The sequence below is a fragment of the Petaurus breviceps genome, unplaced genomic scaffold, assembly GCF_028583685.1.
Source record: "Petaurus breviceps papuanus isolate PSGF00001 unplaced genomic scaffold, PetGlider_PUasm1.0 90823, whole genome shotgun sequence".
Lineage (NCBI taxonomy): Eukaryota > Metazoa > Chordata > Mammalia > Diprotodontia > Petauridae > Petaurus > Petaurus breviceps.
The window spans coordinates 6,382,476-6,400,802 of NW_027187352.1; positions in this window are offsets into that span (position 1 = coordinate 6,382,476).

Genomic DNA, 18,327 nt, shown 5'->3' on the forward strand with positions numbered 1-18,327 from the left:
AGGAAGGAAGGAAGGAAGGAAGGAAGGAAGGAAGGAAGGAAGGATTGGTGGGCTATGGGGTAGAGTACCAAACTTCTCCCAATGTCTTCTCTCGTAGAGGGAAGAAACGGGACTTTTGAGATCACGGTACTCTAATTGTTGCCCTGCCTGACTTTTTCACCTTCACAAAACAAGATACTCCCTGGTGGAGGCCCCTTCCTGCCTCCTTTTGTGTGTTGTCTCCCCTATGGGCAGGGATTGTCTTTCTTTTGTTCATTATATCCTCAGCATTTAGCTCAGTGCCTGGCATACAGTAGGTGAATAATAAATGTTTATTGGATTGATTGGATACTTGGTATGAGTATGATATGTAAAAAGAAGAAGATATTGATAAAAACTTACCTTTAAAAAATAACCATTGAGATTGGAGCTGGAGGGTCATTGTCAAGGAACACAAAAAGACCAGGTTGACTGGATTGCAGAGCGTGTGGAGGGGAGCCGAGTGTAAAAGACTGGAAAAGGCATGAAGGGTCCAGATTATAAAATGCTTCAACTGCCACTTAAGATGGTTTAAATGCAAAACAGAGGACTCTGTATTTGGTCTTGGAAGTAGGAGAATCACTGGAGATACTGAGCGAGGGCTAACACAGTCAACCTATAACTGAGGAAAATGACTGTGGCAGCTGAGTAGTGGATGCATGGGAGTGGGAGGGGAAAACGAGTTAAGACCACCAACTAGAAAACTATTGCCCAGGCGAGACGTGGCGAGGCCTGCGCCGAGCTGTGGCTGTGCCGGTGGAGAGGTGATGTACATGGAAGATGTGTAGGGACAGGAGTGATGAAACCTGGCTACAGATGGCATATGTGGTGCGAAGTCAAGGAAGGTTGTGATTCTGAGCAATGGAGAGGATATCGGCCCTGGCAGTGCCCTTGACCAAAAGTGAAAAGCTGGGCTGAAGCAAGGTTTGGGGGGAATGATGATGAATTCTATTTGGGACGTGTTGGGTTTGAAATTTTATGGGACATACAGTTTGGCGTGTCCAAAAGGCAGCTGTTAATGAAAGACTGGAGCTCAAGAAGAAGTTAGGGCTGGGTATATAGAGCTGGGAATCCTTGGCACTATCTACTACATAAATAGGAGCTCTTTAATAATGGTGTGATAGTGAAGAAGACCCGTACTGGAACAACAACAGGGACCGGTTCTGATCCTGGAAACAAAGGTACTGCTTTCACCACCCTCACGCCTTCACCCAGTCAAGCTAGTCCACTAGCCAGGGAACCAGTCTAGTGTGCTCTGCATGGTAGCAAACTAGCATTTGATGACGGTGGTGACCCTGCCCTCATTCCATGCTTCCACCAGCCCTCAGCTGCCCCTCCCTTTCCAAAGGGGTAGAAACTTTGGCCCTTAAGGGAAACAAATGTTTCCCATGGGACCTCTGAGAAGTTAGGAGATCCTGAACATGAGAACTATGCCTTGCATGGGTGACCCAGCCTTGGGGAGGGGGGAAGAAAGAGGAGGATGGGGTGGTTCAGTGCCCACTGTGGTTTTGCTGCTATGTTCTCTCCCCATTTAGACTCCAAAGCAGGAACATTGTTCATAAAAGAGTGCATTGGGAATTATCCATGCCCACTCTGTTGTAAATCATTAACACTAAACCCTTCTTTGCCTCTTGAGAAGGTGGGCCTGGCTCCTCTCTCAGGTACTGTTTATTTACTACAAAGCCCACTGCTCCCCAGGTATGCATGACTTTGGGCAAGTCACCAAAAATTATAAAAATATAGAATTATACAAAATGAAAAAAGCCAAGAGAGCTACAAGGGTGTACAGGTGTTTAGTCCTCATGGCAGAATCTTCAAATGAAGGAAATGGATAGAGCATATCCAGAAGATCTATCAGATGGCCCTTCAGGGGTTGAAATCTCACAGAAGTCAAAGCAACAGGTTCAGTTAACTGTTGTATTTTCAAGGCCTTTGCTTTTAGCCCAGATAATTTGTTTCTAAAGGGTATCAACTTCCACAAGGGCTAGAAAACTGTCTGAAGAACAAAGAGGAAGGGTTCTGGGGGAGGAGAGGACTTCAGCTGTAGCATATTGGCTCTGTAGCCATGAAGGGAATTTTTAATGTAGATCTCTTAGTCAATAAAAAAGCACAAAACTGCTCTTTCAGCTCCTCAACGACCAGGAAGACCAAGAAGAGAAGGACTTCAGCCCAGGCACAGCCCAGATTTGGTACCAACTACACCCATTATGCGCCCAAAGGAAAAACCCATCAAGTTCATTATATCTACAACATCATGGAAACTTTTAGGGACATCTCCAAAGCCAGCATCTTGGACTCCTGTGTATTGCTCAGGTTGTGTGTGAAACTATAGGTAAAACGCAAAGTAACGAGGAATTGAACCTGTAAGGCCCCAAAACATCAGATTCCTTCAATCCACTTTAGACTTTTGGGTGAAGCCCCCAGACCCTCTCCAAAGCCCATGTAAAGAACCATCTGCCCTTCAAGACCTCTGAAACCCTCAGAGAAAAATGAAAAGGCTGTTCTTAAAAAAATACCTTAAAGCCTCCTGTGAGTTTTAAACTATTGAGCTAAACAGAAAAACAGCTCTAGCCACTTTGTCCTATTTCGCAGCTTTCTTTGACCATTACTGTTTTATTAGAAAGTAATCCTTTGCTCTTTCAATGGCCCTCAGGAGGTGGTGGTTTTCCCTTCATTAGAAATCTTTAGACAGAGGCTGGATGATGGCCACTTATCAAGTAAGTTACAGAGATGACTCTTTTCCAGGTATGGGTTGGATTAGATGGTGGCTAAGTAAAGAAGGACCCTTCCAACTTGGCAGTTCTGTGATTCTGCAAATTTCCTCAAAGAGTAGTAGCTAAAGCAGATGGGGATGCCCTTATGGAATTTTTAAAGGGCTTGCCACATTCTTAAGCATGTTTTTAATGCATCTTGCCCAGACCCAATTTTTTTTGTATTTTTTGAAATACAACTCCAGTAATGAAAATCAAAGGGAAATGGGATTTGGTATTCCAAAATGTACTTTGCAGATCTGTTTCAAGAACATACATAAATATTCAGCAAAGTGGGGTAAAAGGAAGGTATATTTACAATAGTTTGAGCATATAAATATCCTCCCTTTTTATTCTCTCCTCTTCGGACCTCTAGCTTTATTCCACTTTATGGAAAGAGGGACCACCTCTTCCAGGAAGCCTTTCTGATTCTCCTAGTTGTTAGTGCCATCTGCCTCAAATCTTATTTACTTATCTGCCTACATGTTGTATTCCCTACGTAGAATGTAAGCTCACCGAGGACAAGGACTTGAAAAAAGGTTTTGTCTATGTATCCCCAGAGCGGCATCTTGCACCTGATAGGATCTTAGACAAATGTTTTGTAGTGTATTGGATTATAAGAATTAGAAGGTCCTTCACAGATCACTTCCTGCCTGCCGCCCCTCACCACCAACTCTAACTTTTACCGCTATGAAGCAGAATTCCAAAATTGCCCTTTTCTATCACAACCTCCCATTCTTCCATCTTTCCCTCAGTCACCTTAAGCCACCGTCATGCTCCTCTATTCCCTTCCTGTTCTTTCTGTCCCTCTTCCCTGCTTTAGCCTCATTTTCCTTCTTATACAACAGAGTTCCTAAGCCTCCTTTGTGTCTTGGGCAGCTTTTGCAGTTCAGTGAAGCCTATGGACCATTTCTCATAATGAATGGTCTTAAATACATAAAATACATAGGATTGCAATAGAAATTAGGTTGTTTTGAAGTGATATAATTTTTCCTGTTCAAATTCTTTTTAAAAAAATTTATTCTATTTTTAACTTATGGAATAAAACAAGCGTTTCTATAACATAGTATAATAATAAAAAGAAGATTGGACATGGAACTGAAAATCTACTATATATAACTTGCCATTCCTTTTAAGTATACAACAAAGGTAACATGTAAATTTCTTTTTTTCCTTTTTTTTCTTCCATCCCCTTCCCACCCCCCCCTTTAGAGATGGCCACCATTACACATACACACACGCACACACACACACACACACGTAAAAATATTCTATACCTATTTCTCTTTATCAGTTCTTTCTCTGGATGCAGATAGTGTCTTCCTTCATATGTCCTTTGTAGTTAATTTGGGTAGTTATAATAGTTCAAATAACTTATTCACTCTCATTCTTAAAATAATGTTGCTGTTACCATCTGCACTGTTCTCTTGGTTCTGCTCATTTGGCTTTTCATTATTTCATGTAAATCTTTCCATGTTTTTGTACAATCATTGAGTTCATCATTTCTTATAGCACAGTAGTATTCTGTCACAATCATATACCACAACTTGTTCAGCCATTCCCCAATCAATGGGCATCCCTGCAATTTCCAGTTCTTTGCCACCACAAAGAGCTGCTATAAACATTTTAGTGCACATATGTTCTTTTCTTTTTTCCCCTAATCATCTTTGGAAAGAGATCTAGTACTGGTACTTCTAGGTCAAAGGGCATAGGCAGTTTAATAACTCTTTGGGCATAATTCCACATTGCTCTCCAAAATGGTTGGATCAGTTCATAATTCTACCAACAATGAATTAATGTCCCAATTTTTCCACATCCCCTCCAATATTTCTCCTTCAATCATTTCAGCCAAACTGGTAAGTACAAAATGATATTTCAAGGTTGTATTAATTTACATTTCTCTAACTAATAATAATTTAGAGCATATTTTCATATGACTATAAACTGTTTTGATTTCTTCTTTGGAAAACTGCCTGTTCATGTCCATTGATCATTCAGTTGGGGCATGACTTATATTCTTATAAATTTTACAAAGTTATATATATATATATGTATATATATATATATTTAAGATATAAGACCTTTATCTGAAAAAACTATCTACAAATTTTTTCTCCAATTTTCTGCTTTCCTTTTGATGTTGGTGATATTTGTTTTATTTGTACAAAAACTTTTTAATTCAATGTAATTGAAATTATCTATTTTACACCTAACTTTACTCTCTATTTATTCATAAATTGTTTACTTATCCATAAGTCTGATAAGTAATATGTTCCATACTCTTCTCATTTTCTTGTAATATCTCTCTTTATATCTAAGTCATGTATCCATTTTGACTTTATCTTGGTAAATGGTGTAAGGTATTGTTCTATGCCCAGTTTCTGCCTTTCTGTTTTCCAATTTTCCAAACAATTTTTACCAAATGATAAATTCTTATCTCAAAAATCTTAAGTCCTTACACTTGTCAAATACAAGATTATTATATTTATTTGCTGTTGTAAATTGTATGTCTACTCTGTTCCATTGATCTAATTTTCTATTTCTCAGTACCATATAGTTTTGATAATTGCTACCTTATAATATAGTTTAAGATCTGGTACTGCTAAACTTCCTTCCTTCACTTTTTTTCATTATTTCCTTTGATATTCTTGACTACTTGTTCTTCCAGATTAATTTTGTTGTTATTTCTTCTTTAAAATTCTCCATTCAAATTTACACTGTTGAATTTCTCCCCTTCCCAGATACCCTCTCTTTCCTTAGTTCCTGTGACACTGTTCTCTCTTACATCTTCTACTACTACTTGTCTGATCATTCTTTTTCAGTCTTTTTAGCTGGATCATCATTCTTCTGCCTGCTAAATATGTTGTTGTTGTTCAGTCATGTCCAACTCTTCATGACCCCATTTGGGGTTTTCTTGGCAGAGATACTGGAGTGGTTTGCCATTTCCTTCTCTAGCTCATTTTACAGATGAGGAAACTGAGGTGAACAGAATTAAGTGACTTACCCAGGATGCCACAGCTAGTGTCTGAGAAGATGCATCTTCCTGATTACAAGCCCAGTGTTCTATCCACTGTGCCATTTAGCTGTCCCTGATAAATATGGGCATGCCCTGGAAGTCCTAGGCTCTCTCCCCTCCCCTCCCCTAGTCTCCTCTCCTCTCTCCCCTCCCCTCTTCTCCTCTCCTCTCCTTTCTCTTCTCACTTTGTGACCCCATTAACCCCCATCGTTTCAATGATCAAGTCCCAGTCTCTTTCCTGAACTACAGCTCTACTGTATCACCAACTATTTATTGGACATCTTGATATATTATTAAGCTCAACATGTTCAAAACATAATTCATTATCTCTCCCCCTCCTATACCCTCAGACCCACCTTTCTTCTAAATTTTCCTAATTTTGTTGAAGGAGCTGTCATCCTTTCAGTCCACAAGGTTCACCACCTTGTGGTCATCCTCAACTCCTAACACTCCCTCTCTCCACACATCCAATCAGTTTCCACGTTGTTGATTCAGCTTCCACATCTCTCCCATCTGCTCCTTCTCTACTCTCACAGCCAGGAGCATAATCAGAGCTCCCATCACCTCTTGCTTAAACTAATGCAAATAGCTTCTTAATCAGTCTCCTTGCCTCAAGTCTCCTCAATCTACCCTCCACATACCGGCCAAAGTCATTTTCCTAAAGCACAGGCTTGACCTCTACTCCCCTACTCAGTAAATTTTAGTAGTTCTGATTATCTCTAGAGTCAAATACAGATTCCTCTGTTTGGCATTTAAAGCCCTTCACAACCTGACTCCAACCTACCTTTCTTAGTTTGTTACATACTACTTCCTTCATTCACTTTATAGTTTGACCCAACTGACCTGGTTCACACGTGACACTGTCTCCAGTATGTGTGATTTCACACAGGCTTTCTCCATGCCTGGAATGCTCTCCCTCCTTGTCTCTACATTTGAGGATTCCTAGTTTCCTTAAAGATTATGCTCAGGTAAACCTTCTACACAAAGCCTTTTCTCATCCCCTCCTGCCCCCAGAAGCTGGTGACCCCCCTGAAAAATTGTATTTATTTTGTATATATTTTATATGAAGAGGCATTTTATACATACTATCTCTATTGTGGATAGACAGCCAATCTTGGAACCAGGAAGAACTGAATTCAGCTCCTCCCTCTGACACATACTAGCTAAGTGACCTTAGGAAAGACAATCTCTTGGTTCTTGGATCAGAAGTTACAAAGAAAGAATCAAACTTCATTGATAGAGGGCCTTTCTTCCTTTAGGAATTCTCCATACTAGTGAAATCACAGGTTTAATCCCCATTCCTCACCATCATCACCCTTCCATATCTTGTATATCTCACATTGTCTCTCTGATAGATACATTATTTTTGTCTTTGTATATCCAGCACTTGGTTCAATGCCTTGTACCCAGTAGGTACTTAATAAATGTTTGTTGAATTGACTCTTATAGAGTCAGCAGCCACATCTTACTTCCCCACTAGACTATAAGCCTCACGAAGGCAGGTTTATTGAACTCTACCCCTTAATCATCAGCCAGCACAAGACCCTGTAGAGTAAATACTTAGCAAATGTTAGTTGAATGAATAAATAAATAGTTCATTCCATGGCATTGTTGGAGACATGAAACTTTCCTTCTTCATTATTAATTAATGAATATTTATTGTGTTGAATTAAACAATGAAGGTTCCACTGTTCTGTTTATAAAGATGCTCTTAATAGACATATAGGTTATTCTCATAAAAGTTTTGAAGGGGTGGGAAACTAGGCATATGTGTATGTAGATATTGACATTTTCTTGGCTGTCTTTTTTGGGTAGTAATAAGGTCTGAGATTTTTTTTCCCCAAGCCTTTGGTAGACTTTCCTTTTCAGATCTTTAGAATCAATCCCTGAGCACCCTCAAAACTACCTATAACCTCCAGAATAGACCTCCTCTGTGTATCCTTGATCTGCTTCAGCTCTTTTCCCATCTTGTTTTATTTAGCATCATTCCCATTTCTTCACATAACAAATCGGGGACTGCCATGGTAGAGTCCACAAGTGGTGGGGTCCTCCATTGTTGACAAAGAAAAATGATACTGTAAAACCATTTATAGGTATTTTCTATTTTTAATCTATTGTTCTCCTTTCAATTTAATCCTTACATGTCCTCAGGATGATTTGACTGTTGCGATTTTTACCATATTTTCTGTCAATTTATTTCCTCCTTTGCTTCTTGCTGTTTTATGAGGTGATACTACTTATAATCTCCCAGCATCCTCCTTTGTAAGATTTTACAAATGAATTTATATTATGAACTGGTGTTGCTCTTGGCTGCCGTGCCTCTCCATTTGGCAAGGAGATCAATGTTTCCTGGCTCAGACAGTTTCTAGGCTCTTTTAGTCTCCTTATTGTGGTGATTGATTTACGGAGATTAAACTTCCTTAGGAAATGGTGATAGTCTGTGTCAATATCTGTCCTTTTAGCTTTTTCTCATTTTTCATCATCAATAAATAGGTTAAATAAGTCAGGATGGGGTTGCCTCAATTTCATCTTTTTTTTTTTCTAATTTGGCATTGATTTTTCTCTTTTCTATAACAGATCAATGGTCCATAGTAGCATGTAGACGGCCAATTCAGAAATGACTTACACATCTGTTACCAATTGTTTCCCATCTATTAAACTATAACGAGTTTCTTTTTTATGTTATTTGGTTTGTGCCGTATCCAGTGCCTCCCAATTCCCTTTTCAAAGAGAGTATTCATGATACACATGTGCGAGGCTCCTGAATAATCTACATATCTTTGGCTACTCATTTCTTGCACTTGAACTATGTTTACCAACATTTATGTCACCACGTTTTGTGTCCATCTTTTCACTAAAGTCACTGAATATTAAAAATATATGTTGATTTAATTGGGAGAATCTTACCAAGTTCTCATATCCTCTAAAATGGATGTTAATCAATCAACAAGTATTTATTAAACACCCACTATGTCAGGTACTTTGCTAGATGCTAGGAATGCAGCTGAAAAGAATGAAATGATCCCCACTGCAATAAGCTTACATAACTGTAATTATATTCACAGGGGTCTTTTTGAAAAAATGAATACTCATTATAAGCATTGCAATACAAGGACTCGTGATAAAATCAACTCTGCCAACTCCTTTTATTTGCTTCTCCAAGGAGAGCCTTCCAGGCATACTTTCATTTAGTTGCAATTTCCTTTAGAATTATGATTTCTTTTGAAACAGGGATATCCAGATTGATATGATTTGGTTCCTCCAGTGTTGTGTCTATTCACTGGTCACTGGAGAGGCTGTTTTGAATAAGTGACTATTCAACTAACTTGCCAAATATGCTTCTATTTAGCAAAAGTTTGCTTTAGTATTGTGATTTATTTTATAGCAAGGACATCAGATGAATGGGATTTGGTTCCTTGTATTTAGAGACAACAGCTAAGTTAATATGATTTTTTTTTGGCATCCTCTACTTTTTTCCCCATCATCCTGCTATCATCCTCAAAGAAGTGGTCAATAAAGGTCTTGGGACAATTTTGCATTTTTAAAAATTTCATGAGTTGTCACGGAAAAATAAAATCATCAACCAGTGGCCAGCCTATTGGCGATAAACCTCTATGGCATATTTTCTTTCTGTCTATTTGTCTCTCCCTGTCTCTCAATAATGTTTTATTCTTCCCCGAATTACATGGAAAAACAATTTTTTTTTTTTAAGCAATCAGGGTTAAGTAACTTGCTCAAGGTTACACGGCCAGTTATTTCTGGGTGTGGTGCTAAGTATGTGAGCCCGGATTTGATACCCAGGTCATCTCGACACTGGAGCTGGTGCTCTTACTCTCTGAGCCACCTGGCCGCCCCTGAAAAAACAATTTTAACATTAGGTTTTTTTTTCTAAATTCTGAGTTCCAAATTCTATCCATGAGATGGTAAGCAATCTGATGTAGGTTATACATGTGCAAGCATGTAAAACACTTCCCTATTAGTCATTTGCTCGCATAGTCTCTTGCTGGTATCATACTATCTTTCTAGGGTGGTAGAACTTGGCAGAGCATATGTTTCCGTGGAATTCCCTTCTAGAACAAAGGACCATGTTCATTCCAGGATGAGATATGGGAAGTCAGCATGTAGGAGACCATGGAGGGAATGTGGCCCCTGTCCCCAGAGGTTTGGGAATCAGGAGCCCTGAGTTCAAGCCCTGACTAAGTACGAATTCTGGATCAAGACCCTTCCCCTACTTGGGCCTTAGTTTCCTCACTGATAAAATAAGGATAAAAGTTGATCTGTCTACTGTAGTATCACATGAGGTAATAGATAAGAAAGCCCTTTGTAACTATAAAAGTAAAATATTATTTTTATTATCATTTTTGTCTGTTATTATTATGCATGTTACACATACATAAGCCACAAGAACTAAGCCCCAGCATCATCACTGGCTTCTCTGTCCCTAGGTTGGTATAGAAAGGGCCTCCACAGGCCAAACTTGGTACAGACCCTAATTCCCAGCTCCCCATCTTCCTGGAGCAGGTTTTCCTCTTTTAGCCAAATTGGGGGGGGAAGGAGGGGGGAGGAACCAGACAAGACTGGGCAGGCTCTGATAGCACCTTAGTAAGGCCAAGTTGTTCATTTGTTTCTGTCATGTCCAACTCTTTGTGACCCCATTTGGGGTTTTCTTGGCAAAGGCACTAGAGTACTTTGCAATTTCCTTCTCCAGCTCATTTTATAGATGAGAAAACTGAGACAAACAGGATAAAATAACTTGCCCAGAGTCACACAGCTGGTAAGTGTCTAAGGCTAAATTTGAACTCAGGTCTTCCTGAGTTCATACCTAAGTTCATTCCATACCTAAGTGCTCTCTCCATGCATCACCCAATTGCTCCAAAAGAGGCCCAAGCAACCCTCATTCGGGTCCAACAAGGGGTCCTTGATTCACTGACTCAATTTATAAACATATCTATGAATACTCTGTAGCCTCCCTAGTAGAATGTAGAATGTAAGCATCCTGAGGGCAGGAGCTATTGTTTTTGTCTTTGTATCCCTAGCTCTTAGAATCACACATTACACCTGAGGCAGCTGGATGGTTTAATGGATAGAGCACTAGACTTGGAGTCCAGAAGTCCTGAATTGAAATCCTGTCTCAAACATTTACATGAGGCAGCTAGGTGACCTGGTAGACAGAGGGTTGGACTTAAGGGCAGGAAGAAATGAGTTCAAATCTTGATTCAGACAGGTTACCCTGGGGAATTACTTGACCTCTCTTAGCCTCAGTTTCCTCATCTGTAAAATGGGCTGATAGTATCTGCCTCCACAATTGTTATGATAATCAACAGATAGTATATGTAAAGTACTTTGCAAATTTTAAAATGCAATGTAAACGCTATTGTTATTACATAGTGGGGGCTTAATAAAATCTTGTCAGATCTTGATCTCTAACTGGGGATTTAGGAGCCTATTTGGGATCTCACAGAATCCCAGACTCTCAGAGTTGGAAGAGACATCAGAAGTCATAGAATGAGGATCAAGAGCCAGAAGGGGCCTCAAAGAACCTGTCATTCAGCCCTTGGTTTTTAAAGGTTAAGGGACTCATCCAAGGTCATGCAGGAAGTCATGGCCATCAGGGATATACAAAATTTCAATGACATAGTCCCTGCCCTCAAAGAGGTCACAATCTTTTCGGGCAGGGAGGAAACAACATCGACATCAACATGGAAGACATAAGATACAAAGTTTTGGGGCAAAGAGATGGAGGGAGGGGGTGAAAGTGCTCTAGGAAAATTTAAGGAGGGAGAAATTGGAGGCACAAAGAATCATAAAGCTCAAAAGAACCCCTTTGTATCCCCTGTGATTGGCACACAGAAGGTGCTGATTGATTACTGTCTAATCCCCTCATACTACAGAGAGCAAGATGGGGCTCAGGGAGGGAAAGGAGCTTGCTCAAAGATCTGCTACTAGGAAACAGCAGAGTTAGGAAATGGTCCTGGATCCTCTGGCCCCAAGGCCGAAACTCTTCCCACTATACTTCCCTGCCTCTCTGTAAGCTTCCAAGGTGAAGTCCAAGTGAGGCTCCAACCTAGGACCTCAGAATCCAGACCTTAAAGGGGAAGTTACTCATCTGGCAAGGATGCAGACAGAGAATACCGAAGGCATTAAAAATAGCTTCTAATGGATGGGAGACTTCTCTCCTCCCCCTGGGCTCTGTTTAACTGATCTTAGCCGGACAGTTCTTCTAGGCAGTGATAGTTTACCCATCTGGGAGGGAGGTGGATCCCTAATGCAGTTGTTCAGGGATCATGGACACACTTTCATCGCCTGGAAGAGCCAGTGAGTAGCTAAGCATTTTTCCCCATGTGAGAGTATATCTGGGAAGGTGGCAGCAGCTCATAAAGTGTCTGAAGTGATTTTATGGGACTGTGGGCTCTCTGCGGCCCATAAAAGGCGTTGAGTTTGGAGCCATCACAGTTTCCATGTCTCCCGAGCAGGGGGTGGCTAAAAGCATTTTCAGAGCCTGAGTAATAGGGGGCTATGTTTACAGCTTGTCGGGTCTGGCTGGATGGGTAGGCCAAAAGCCAGCTTTTCATTCATTCATCCAAGAAACATTTATCAAGCACCTACTATAGCTAGGCATTGTGCTGGGTACTGGGGATGCACACACACACACACACAAAATTGACATCGTTTCTGCCTTCAGGGAACTTGCAATCTATTAGGGAAAGTAACACGTAAACAGATAAAGAAATAGAAAATCTATACATGATCATTTCGGCAGGGTGGAGAGGACATTAGTACCTGGTGAGATCAGGAGGGGCCTCATGTGGGAGGTGGCATCTGAGCTAAGACTGAAGGAAGCTAAGAAGGTGTGAGCTACCCAGGGTTGGCCAGCAAAGGATGGTTTTTTCCTTCTGGCCACAGCTACTGATGCAGATCATATACACAGAGTGTGTGGGAGCTGTGTTGATGGAGGGTGAACACTTGGTGTCATGGAAAGAGTTGGGAGATCTGTGTCTGAATAAGTAGTTCTGTGGGTAATTTTAAATCCTTTTCTTTTATGTTCCCCTATTCCCCACTTCCCCAAGCCCACAGGGGATAAACCAATTACTTTAAAGAGGGAGGATGCTACACATGCCCCAGAAAAATACCTGAAGGGGACAAAGCTTCCAGATTTAGGCTTTCCTAGAGGGACCTTCTCTGAGGAGACAGAACTCCCCCTTGCCCCGACCCCAGAGGAGTCCAGACCAATCTCTGTCTCTTTTTCTAATGAAATCCAAGACAGGAAATCAAAGGATCATGGATTTAGAGTTGGAAGGGACATTAGAAATAACTGAATTCAACTCTCTCTCATTTTATAGAAAAGGAAACTGAGGCCCAGAAAATAGGATGAATTTCCCCAGAGTCACAGGAACAGTAAATAGCAGCTCTGGGATTCAAACTCCACACCCAAAACTCTTTCTCCTGTATCACAAGAAGGGAAGAGATGGAAAAAATAATACAGTGAAAAATCATATGAAAACCCAGTGCTAGGCTGGGCACTAGGGGATGTGCAAAGTTTGATTCCCAGTTGTATAGGGGAATGATCATAGTAGTGTCATAGACTTAGGAAAGGTACCATGGAGGCCATCTGGTCCAACCTTCCATTGTTTATTCAGTTGGACCATTTTTGTCATTTCCAACCCTTCATGACCCTATATGGAGTTTTCTTGCCAAAGATACTGGAGTGATTTGCCATTTCCTTTTCCAGCTCTTTTTACAGATCAGGAAACTGAGGCAGATAGCCTTAAGTGACTTGCCCAGGGTCAAACAGCTAGTGTCTGAGGCCAGAGTTGAACCAGGAAGATGAGTCTTCCTGAATCCAAGCCCAGCAGTCTATCCACTAGGCTACCAAAATAGTCCCATTTTATAGATGAAGAAACTGAGGCCCAGAGAGGCAGCATGGTATAGTGAAATGGATAGAGGGTTCACCTTGGAGTTAGGGAAACCTGGGTTCAAGAACCTTGAGTTCAAGTCTCTTACACTTCATAATAACAGCTAGTAATAGCTAACATTTATAGAGTGTTTACTGTGTGCCAGGCCCTATGCTAAGTGCTCACCATTATCATCTCGATTATCTTACTGGGCAAGTCACTTAGAAACCTCTCACTATCCCAGACAACTTTCTAAGGTGACAAATTATAAGCAGCTGTTGCACTAAGTCAGTGGGAGGCATTTACACACTAGGAATTTTCCTCACAGATGAAATCATAGACTCAGGACCCCCCCCAAAAAAAACACTCCCCCAAACCCAAAGTTTAGACAAGGAAAGTGATTGTCCACAATCACATAGGTAATTATGCAACGAGCAAAGTTAAACTCAGGCCTTGAAGATGAGCTGTCTGATTCCCAGACTGATGCTCCTTCCAAGGCACAATGTTGCTTCTAAGATAAGGATAAAACAGTTCTAAATAAGAGCAAATTGACAGAAAGATGATAAAATTTTCACACAACCACACAGGATGTTCTTGTGGGCCAAGTGAGAGATTCAACAATATTTCTGGTTTGTGTGTATCTTTTTAAAGTTAAAAGGCAAATGTGGGTTAGGCAAAAAAAAAAAGGTTAGGGTACTGACCCTTTGAGAATGTCTGTAGCCTCAAATCTTTGTCATTTCTCTCTGAGGAAGAGCCTCAGACCTGTTGGGATTAGAATCAAAGAAGCCCAGAATCTCAGAGATGGAAAGGAAGTCAAAGGTGGGCTAGTACAACATTCACATGAACAAGTATTCCCTCTACAATGTCCCCTGGTGAAGTCTTCTGGAATACCCTTGAAGACCTGCCATGACAGGGAGTGTACTACCATTCCATTGCTAGAGCTCTGATAGGGAGGAAATTCTTCCTTCTGTTAAGATAAAGTCCACCTCTCAGTGACTTTTACTGACTTCTGGTTGTGCCTCTGGGGAGATGCAAAAAAAAGTCTGTTTCCTCTGACCCATGATAGCCATTCAAGTGTGTATGACCCCTAAGCTGAATAGTCTTCTCTATACTGAATAGTCATTATGCCCATGAAGGAAGGAATTAAGTATTCTAGAGTCAAAGCAACAAGAATTTTATGAAGCAAATTAACACCAAGAAAACACAGGTACTCCATCAGCCCCCATCACACCATCCATACATGGAACCATCAGTTACAGCAAATGGAGAAGTTTTGAATGCTGTGGATAAGTTCACTTACCTTGGTGGCTTCCTTTCCAGGGCCATACACATTGGTAATGAGGTTAATGCACATACTGCTAAAGCTAGCTCAGTGTTTGGGAGACTCCGAAGGAAAGTATGGGAGAGAAGAGGTATCAGACTGACTGCCAGACTGAAGGTCTACAGAGCTGTTGTGCTGACCTCCTTGTTGTATGTGTGGGAAACCTGGACAGTATACCAGCACCATGCCAGGAAACTGAATCTCTTGCATTTGAATTGTCTTAGGAAGATTCTGAAGATCACCTGGCAAGATAAGGTACCAGACACTGAGGTCCTTACTCAAACTAAATTGCCAAGCGTTCAAACTCTACTGCAGAGAGCACAACTCCAAGTGGCTGGTCACCTTGTTTGAATGCAAACACATGCTTAACAAAAGGACTATTTTATGAAGAACCCACACAGGGCAAGCATTCACATGGTGCCAGAAGAAGTGATACAAGGACACTCTCAAGGTCTATCTCTTTTTTTTTTTTTTTTTTTTGGCCTTTTGGAGGGCAGTTGGGATTAAGTAACTTGCCCAAGGTTGTCAGATCCTCCCAACTCTGGGGCCGGTGCTTTACTCACTGCGCCACCTAGCCACCCTCAAGGTCTATCTCAAGAACCTTGGAGTTGATTGTGTGACATGGGAGACACTGGCATAGGACGACTTAGCATGGTGTGCCCATATCAGAGAAGGTGCTATGCTCTATGAGTAAAGCAGAACTGAAACAACTCAAAGGAAACACAGGATGCACAAATTTAGAGAATCTACCCCAAATGTTCGCACAGACTACTTGTGCCTGACCTGTGCTAGAGCATTTCAAGCTCGTATTCATCTGATCAGCCACAGTTGGCTGATGTGAGACTAGACTCTTGCATAGTGATGTCATTTTGGTCCTCTTTGAGAATCAACCAACCAACTGCGTGCCAGGCATCGGAGCCAAACACTGGAGAGAGAAAGAAAGGCAAAAAAAAACAAAACAGTCCCTGCCCTCAAGAAGCTCATAGTCTAGTGCAGGAGACGACACACAAACAACTATGCACAGATAAGATATAGAAAGGATAGATTAAAGATAATCAACAGCAAGAAGACATTGGCAGTAAGGGGGATTGGGGAGGATTCTTATAGGAGATGGGAAAACCATCCCAGCAAAATCCCTCGTGGACCCAGGGATTGTCAGATCTGAAGATGTCCTCAGAGATCATCTCCTTCAACCCCCTCATTTTACAGAGGAAGAAATTGAGAGTCAGAGGAGAAAAGATTTGTTCTGAGTAATACAAGGAGTCAATGACAAGGCAAATGACTCCAGAGCCACAGTTCCATTTCTCTTCCTCCTCCTTTCCATGTTCTTCCTCCTCTTCCTCTTGCTTCTTCTCATAAGAGAGTCAAAGGACCTGTGTTCAAATCCTACCTCTGACACTTGCTGCCTCTTTGACCTCAGGCATGTTACTTAACTGTCCTGGGCTTCTCTATCTAGAAAATGAGGGGAATGGACCTGGTGGTCTCTGAGGTTCCATAAGGTTGATGATGCTCTTTTCCTCCTTGTCTTCCCTTTCTTCTTCCTTCTCCTCTGCCTCTATTTCCTGTTGTTTTTCCTTTCCCTTTATTCCACATTTTTCCTTCTCTCATTCCTTCTTCTCCTGCCTCCAGACAATGGGAGACCTCATGTCTTGCTGGCCTCTAAGTTAAGCCTTCCCCACCATAACACAAGACAGTTCTGGTCTCATCCAACAGAAATATATTACACAAGGCTGCAAAATGAGCCAAACTTGTCCAAGAGGATGATGGGTGGGAATACAGGGCACAACATCAAGGACTTCTCTCTGAGGACCGAGGCGCCAAATCACCAGATCCTCTCACTGAATCCTCCTCCTGTTCCTATCCCAAGATTGGCCAGTGTCAAAAGGCCCTAAGCTAGGCAGTCCAATGGAGAGAGCACTGGACCTGGAGTTAGGAAGACCGGAATTCAGGTCCAGCCTCAGATACTTACTAGCTGAGTGACCTTGGGCAAGTCATTTAACCTCTATCCACTCAGTTTCCTCATCTGTAAAATAGCTGGAGAAGGAAACGGCAAACCACTCCAGCATCTTTCCCCAGAAAATCCTACATGGTGTTACAGTCAGACACAACTGAACAACAAAAGTGGGGACCATGATAGCACCTTACCTCCCACGCTTGTTATAAGGAATAAAATAAGACACTGTGTACAAGTACTTTGTTGTTGTTGTTGAAGTGGGCCAATGACATCATTGTCTTGACTCACATGAAGTGGATTTAAATGAGACAGAGTAGTGTAAAGCTGTCAGTCTCACTCTCTCTCCCAGAGTCATCAAAGTCCAGTAGCAGGACAAAAGACAAGATGAATGGAAATGACCTGGAATGCAGTGGATGGCCCTGGCATCTTGGATGTCTGACCAAGCTCTGAGCTCTCCCCAGTGTCTACTGCAGCCACCTTCCTGGCCATTGGAGTAAATTGTTCTCATCCATCCATTCCAATGAGGAAAGTCTTCATGTGCTTGGAGCAGACATCCCCCAACTCACCAAGAAGAATGAGGCCTATCAGTTCCCCTCAACTCGGCCTATCTGCCAAGACAGTTTTACTGGGGTGTGGCTGCTGTGCATGCTACAGCTTCTTGGAGCTACAGGTGAGAGCTGGCTGAAAGGTGAATACCTAAGGTGGATGTGTAGCCCTGAAAACAGCTTGGGCGCCTCACAGCAGAAGTGCTTATCCTCCCTGAGCATCTCAAAGCACTTTGTAAACCCTAAAGCTTTATATAAATGTTAGTTATTATTATACTATTATGATTACTTATTGCATTATATTATTATATCTTATATTAATATATTAATATAATAATGTTTATTATAATTATTATATTATTCATCATCCTTTAATCTAACAATTCATCTCCACACACATACATACAAATACCCATAATCCATCCATCAATCCAAACACTTACCCATTCATCTAGTCTGTGCAACTATATAAACATTTACAATAAAATAAATCACATTTTTATAGCATTTTAAGGTTTGCAAAGCACTTTCCTCAGAACAATTTTTTTTTAACAAATGGAGAAAGTAAGACTGAGACAGAGTAAGTCCAAGACCAGAGCTCTCCATGTCAGAGATGAAATTTAAATTTGGGTCTTCTGCCAGCAAGACCAGTACTGTTATTCAGATAGATCACCATGAAGCCTTCTCATTGTCAGATCATCCACCTTCTAATCTATGCATGTATCTTATTATTTCTCAAAATGAAAAGATAGTCATTTTTTTTCCTTTATCTTTTCAGTCTCTACATAGGACCTTGCCTCCTACTTCACAGAGAAGATAGAGGCCATCTGT